Source organism: Chaetodon trifascialis, chromosome 20 (assembly GCF_039877785.1).
Source record: "Chaetodon trifascialis isolate fChaTrf1 chromosome 20, fChaTrf1.hap1, whole genome shotgun sequence".
NCBI classification, from domain to species: domain Eukaryota; kingdom Metazoa; phylum Chordata; class Actinopteri; order Chaetodontiformes; family Chaetodontidae; genus Chaetodon; species Chaetodon trifascialis.
In genome coordinates, this window is record NC_092075.1 from 637,501 (window position 1) to 644,655 (window position 7,155).

Consider the following 7,155-nt stretch of genomic DNA (forward strand, 5'->3'; position numbering starts at 1 on the left):
CGTGGTCAGAGGAAGCCAGACGACTGGCAGCTTCATTCAGCCAACCGGCAGCTACTCCAGACGAGGTGCGACCGGCCGGGACCTCCATCCCAACCTGAGCTCCTGCGCGTACACGCCACAGATCTGAAACCGCAGAAGAAGACGGTTTCTTCAAAACTGACGGATGTCACGTCATCGTGCTGCTTTAAACGTCTTTATTGTTCATATTTCACGTGTTTTCTTCTTGTATTGATTTCAAATGCTTGATTGTTTTTAAATCTGTGTGCGGAGAACAGGAAGAGCAGCCACCGCCAAAATAAAGGCCGAAGATTAAAGAAAGGCTTCATTTAGTGACAGTTATCCAGGCGCCGATCAATGACGCTGATCAGAAAACTGAGCGGAGCCAGCAGAGCAGCTGATGCCTCACAGCTGATTGGCTAAAATATCAAGTGACCAATAACGTCTCAGATGGTCGATCTGTCCGTCAGAGTTTCACCTGAAGCTCAGACAGACGTGAACAAGAGACGCTCAGCCGCACTTCACACTGAAACTTTCTTTCTTTCTTTCTTTCTTTCTTGCTGATGGAGCTTCTTCTGAACTTTTCCTCTGGCGCCATCACTTGTGATGCTAATTAGCAGACGTTAGCATGCTAACATGGTAAACATTATACCTGCTTAGAATCAGCATGTTAGCATGTTCACTGTGTTAGCACGCTGATGTTAGCATGTGTGCCCTCAGTGTTCTCATCACAGCCTGACAGCAGCGTCGCTGTGTTTCAGCTCTGATTAGCTGTTTGTTGTTATTTGTGCTGTTATTTTCTATATTTTAACGCGGAGCCTGGAGGTCTGCGGGTCGACCAGCGCAGGGAAGCAGAAACTCATCAGATTAACTACTGAGTCGTGGGGCTCTGCTGTCCTCAACTTCACTCATTAAAACCTTAGTCTGGAGCAGTGAAAACATTATTTTTATTCATGTTTCACATAAAACAAACAAGGCATCTAACCAATTATGTGTTCACCCTGCTTCCCAGTTATTTTCAGCTGCATTGTGAATGTGCGTTCGTCACATTTGAGGCCCAGCTGGGTCTGGCTCCTGGCTAAATCACAAACCTTTTAGCTCCCTGTCAGCTGAAGTGAAGCCTGGCTCTGCAGGCATGGCCCTTTCGGTCCGGGCTTCTGCGCGGTTCACATGAAATGTTCACAAAAAACAAGAAACTAATTTAGCTCCCTCGTGGCGAGAACATCAGCGCACTGATTTGACCTATTTTAGACTTTAGGAATAATCAGCTGAAGCTCGAAAGGAAATCCATGATCACATATGCTCACGCAGCCCTGCAGCACACGTGTCCAACACGAAAAGAGTGACTGTCTCTGTTATCTGTCAGGTCCGGCTGGACCAGCGCGTCCCTCTGATGTCCAAACTGAGGATCATCTGAGCTCAGATCTGCTCTTTCTGTGGTCCTTCAGCGTCCACTAAGGAGATGTCTCTAACCTCATTAGGACGCTCTGTTGTCCACCGCTGATGACTTTGTCTCCTGTGTGATGTGAGATTATTCTTCTACATGTGAGGTTTATTACACAGAGCAGTGCTGTCCTCTGTCCTCTGTCCTCTGTCCTCTGTCCTCTGTCCTCTGTCCTCTGTCCTCTGTCCTCTGTGTCCTCCTACAGCAGGTGAGGGAGAGTATAATTACATGCTTCTACATCTCTTCAACGAACCACTTTACAAGCTCATCTTTTTCATTTTCTACAAACCAAACTGTAACATCCTGTGAGTGAACTCGTCTGCAGTGTTTTCTGAGCCGTCGTCTGTGTGTACAGTACATATGTATGTGTGTGTGTGTGTGTGTGTGTGTGTGGGGGGGGGGGGGGCTGTAATCCACAGTAACAGCATCATACATCAAATCCAACTCAGTATCAGATGATATCAAAGTACAAATACATTCATATATATAAATATATATATGTGATGCTCAGTATGAACACATGCATGAATGTGCATTCAACATTCATGCATTCATGCACATTTATGATGTAGTTAGTATTTTGACTTCACCTGTGTCGTACTGAATACTCGCTGGCATCATACGTGTCGTGTGGAGGAAAACCTCCATAAACACGTGTGGAAACAAGCTGAACGCAGATGCAGACGAAGGTGAACGCATATATGTGCATGTGTCCGCTGTCTCATGTGTCCATGAGTGCGGTGTGAACTGCAGGCCTTGGACAGACGCTGCAGGACAGCTGTTCAACCCCAGAGATCAATGACTGACTGAAGCAGAGCCGGATACACGATGTTCACATCACGTCCTCCCACGCTCCTCGTCTCAGGAGGACAGAAAGCAAACAGTGTCCTTGACGCTCACATATTTGTGTCTTATTGTCTCGTGATGTGTACGAGCGTCTCTGAAGGTTCGTTGGCAGCTCGGCGCTTCGAGCTTCATCATCTGTGACAGTTTCACACACTCTTCATTGTTTCCTGTGGAAAGAACGAGCGTCTCCGACGTCCCCTCAGCTCAAACTGCTTTCCTCCGCCGTCTCACTTACTGGGACAAAAGCAGCTGGATGTTAACGTTTGTCTGAAGTGATATGAGATGAAGAAACTTCAGTGGCTTTTTCACTTCACATATTTCACTTCGCTCATCTTATTGGATGTCGTAGTGTGGAATTGTCCAGAACTCGGTGATGGTGAACTGGCGGCTGTGCTAAGCTCACTCACCGAGCTCGTCTATTGGACACAGGAGGCGTCACCTGGCTGTATTTTCACTGGCCAGCTGCTGTATTGAGTTTCAAACTGAGAGGAGTTTGTGTTGATCAGTGGTTGAACTGAGGGTTTGTATTGATCTCCGATGCCTCCTGGTGGAGGTCTGAGAGTGTTTTCTAGTGATCGTTATGGACGTCTGCTCACACGGACACACACTCATATCATATCTTATGTCTTTTATTTGACAGTCTGTCCCCACATCGCTGCCACCTGCTGCCACGTCGCGTTATAAACAGGCTGCAATACGTCATGAAATCAGTTGTTTGTTGATCAGATGACGAGAGGATCAATAAAGTTATTAGAGTTCATCCTGAGGAGAAGATGAACGTCTGAATGTCCTTTATGAACCACGACCCAAACGAACCTACTCGTAACTGTTCGTACCTGTTCCTACCTGCTCGTACCTGCTCGTACCTGCTCGTACCTGCTCGTACCTGCTCGTACCTGCTCGTACCTGTTCGTACTTGCTCGTACCTGTTCGTACCTGCTCGTACCTGCTCGTACCTGCTCGTACCTGTTCGTACCTGCTCCTACCTGTTCGTACCTGCTCGTACCTGCTCGTACCTGCTCGTACCTGCTCGTACCTGTTCGTACCTGCTCGTACCTGCTCGTACCTGTTCGTACCTGCTCGTACCTGTTCGTACCTGCTCGTACCTGTTCGTACCTGCTCGTACCTGTTTGTACCTGCTCGTACCTGCTCATACTTGCTCGTACCTGTTCGTACCTGCGCGTACCTGTTCGTACCTGCTCGTACCTGCTCGTACTTGCTCGTACCTGTTCGTACCTGCTCGTACCGGTCGCTCACTGACCGGCCTTCTCCACACTCTTCTCAGCTGTTCTCAAACATCATTTGAAATCTCAAACATGGTTTCCTCCAGGTGAGCCTCATGAAATCTGGCCAGGCTGCAGCTCCTCTTTTTGGGTTTTTGGAGGTTTCAGCCGCTCAGTGAGAGTTTCTGGCCCAGTGGAGCGACAGTACGACTCTGGCACAACTTCACCTTCTAAAGTGTTTGCAGAAGGGAAAACGGTCCTAAGAGGCAAACCTTCAACAGCATTTCAGACATTTTCGATGAATGGAGGCTTACTGGACTCACTGTGATGAAATGTGGATTAAAGGGAGCTCTTAGCTGTGACCATGCTCATGACCTGCTCAATGCAAACATTTCAGTCGAGTAATTGAACACACGTAGAATTTATATAGAGAGTTTTCAGCACATATATAACATCAACACAAACGTCTGAAGAAACACGCCTCACATACAGCTTCTGTGTGTCTCTGTGTCCAACATGTCCAACATGTCCAACATCACCCTGTCTGAGCCTCAGCGTGTGGACAAACACTGACTCTGTTCTAAACGAGCTGTCCACCCATCACATCCACCCTGATGAGCGCTGACCTTTGACCCCTTCCTTCAGTTTGTTCGGCAGAATGACAGATTTCACCTTTCACACTGAAATCAAACCGATCACTGAAACACTGTGATAACGGCCCCGAGCAGCAGATCAATGATTATTGAGGAAAATATGATGGACACACACACACACACACACACGCACACGCACACACACAATGGTCCATCATTGCTTTTTATTATTATCATTATTATTATTATTGATTGATCGATTCATGTCTCGTTCATTCACAGTGTGTCAGGTTCAACCATTGAACACATCTCTGCCAAACACACACTGAAGAGAACACACACACTTCCCTCGTGTCATCCACATGTCGGCCAATCAGATCACAGTCTGATGATGTAAACTCGCCACCTGCTGGAGGACGGTGTTGTTTTACGAGCTAACGATGCTAACGAGGCCGCCCTGCGGTCTGTCAGCGTGGCGTCCGAACAGGAAGTGCTTTGTTGCTCATTATCGCAGCCGTGTGGTTTGTAGACTGAACACCAACACCAGCGGCGTCGGCCTGATCTCTGCTGACTGTGAACACCGTGCTACACCGTCAGTATTAACGGAGGGTGGAGGACGCTTTAAACCTCAGCTGTGATTCACCAGAGCCAGCTCATAAAACTCCACCTGTTCTTTAATCTCCTCTCCGCCGTCTCTCTGATCCACTTTGATTTTTTATAGATATTAACTGCTGACACCATGACAAGGACTGTTATTCTCTTATTATATATGAGACATATTAAATAGAAGTCGTTAATCTCCAAAGCGGTTTCCTTCTCAGTTTGCATCAATCAGTCAGAGTCATTGATTAACTCTCAGCGGCCTCCTGGAGCCACTTTGCCCAAAGTTTGACTTTCAAACAGGGAACCAGAGCTCATGGACGTGTTTGCCTCTTTAATTAGCCAAGACAATCGATACTAATGATGAATGTACACACTGATGACACTGACGGGCGGATGTGTCAGGGCGGAGAGGAAAAAGCAACAGGAAGAAGAAGAAGAGCAGCTCTGTGAGGCTGTACGCAGGCTTAGCTTTGAGCTAAATGCTAACATCAGCGTGCTAACATGCTAACAGAGACGACGTTCACAGTCCCACTAATGTCCTCACAGCCTCGCTGCTAGCACGCTAACAGAGAAGCATCTGTACTCCACCTTTGCTGCATCGCTCAGCAGCACTGACACGATTGGCCGGTCCACCCACATGACTCAGTTGAAATGATGAAGACGCGAAACTCTGTTCGCGCCGTTTGTCGGGAACGCAGGAAGTGGGCACAGAACTCACAGTTCATGCTCCAAGATCCCTCCGCCCTCCAGCTCTCCACCATCCTCCGCTCCACCCTGAGTCTCCTCTATCTGCCTTCACCAGCTTTCCTCATCCCTCCGAGCGTCCCTCCACCCGAGCATCGCGGCCGCCTCCACCGGCAGCAGCAGCAGAGCCGCCGAGGCCGTCTGAGTGACTCTATCAGTGCCATCTTTAAATCCTCCACTGGGGTTACTGGAATCATTTCACTGTGTTTTATAAGTAAAAGGCTGGTCTGTGTGTGTGTGTGTGTGTGTGTGTGTGTGTGTGTGTGTGTGTGTGTGTGTGTGTGTGTGTGTGTGTGTGTGTGTGTGTGTGGGATCGAGGGCTTGATATCACAGCCGGTTTATCAGCAGCTGGGTCTGATTGGAACGCGGCCCGAGGACAGGAAAGTAATATAATGTTGAACTGAGATCTGCTGTGTGTGTGTGTGTGTGTGTGTGTGTGTGTGTGTGTGTGTGTGTGTGTGTGTGTGTGTGTGTGTGTGTCACGTGCATTTGTTTGTGTGGCCTGTGTTGTGTGTTTTGTGCTCCAGATCTCTGATAGGCTGGAAAGCTTCAGACTGTCAGTGTGTGTTTGAGTTCACTTTCAGACTGTCGGCTAATTCAATCGTCTCCTGGTCCGACAGTCGGCGAGGGAGGGGGGTCGGGTCCCATCGGGGTCTGGTCTGTAATGGATGAGTATGTCCAGCAGGACAAAAAATGTGGACATGTGTGACCTGCACCTCCACAGGACGTTGTCATCCTCACCTGTAGCTGACGTCCTGACAGGGCATCAGTGTCTGTCTGTGAATGTCCTCAATGTAAGGACATTAGCTGTAAGCTAACTGGTGTGTGTGAGACTCGTAACGCTTCACGCTCGGCGAGCGTGGGACTGTGGTTTGTCTGAAGGTGGGGCTGGTGTAAAGATGGGGGACCGTCCAAAACAGCACTGGAGGAGACCATGTGGGACAGAGGGACTCTTTGGAGAGACACTCAGCTTTCTCCGTGCGGAGCTTCACGTTGGTCAGTTTGACTGATGTCTGATGTCACTTCCTGTTTTGTAAATTAAAATCCTGCAGATGTCGTCCAGCTGATGTCCTCTTCATCTGGACGCTTGTCTCTCTCTTAAAGTCCGTTTGTATCATGTCAACAAATGGACAGGAAGTTGAGTGAGTAAAAGTGAGTAAAAGTACTCGGTTCCCTTTGAGGACTGAGATTAAAGCCTGAATGTGAGCAGAGGAAGTTGGGAAAGTGTCTGTGGATAAAAGTGAAGTGTTGCGGTGACAGAAGGTGTTACAAAAGAAGAGAGGAAGTCAGCAGAGAGGCAGTTCACGGCGTTGATTCAGAGAGGCAGATTAAGTGTGTCAGGTGAGGGAGGCTGCGAGCGCTGTTACCTTGGGAACGACTCGCTCCTCTTCCTCTGCTGCTGGGGCTCCATGACTTTTAATCCCCTTTAATCTGAGCACATCCCGCTGGAGACGCTTCAAACCGGGTTTGATTCTGTGGGCACGTGTGTGTGTGTGTGTGTGTGTGTGTGTGTGTGTGTGTGTGTGTGTGTGTGTGTGTGTGTGTGTGTGTGTGTGTGTGTGTGTGTGCTGCATATATACATGCAGATGTGAGTAAAGTCTGAGATTATGATGAAGGAGCAGCTGATGTGAAACAGCGTCAGAGCAGAACGAGGCTGTTTACCTGAATGAGCTGAAGTTACTGCGTCTCTCAGCTCGTCTCCTGA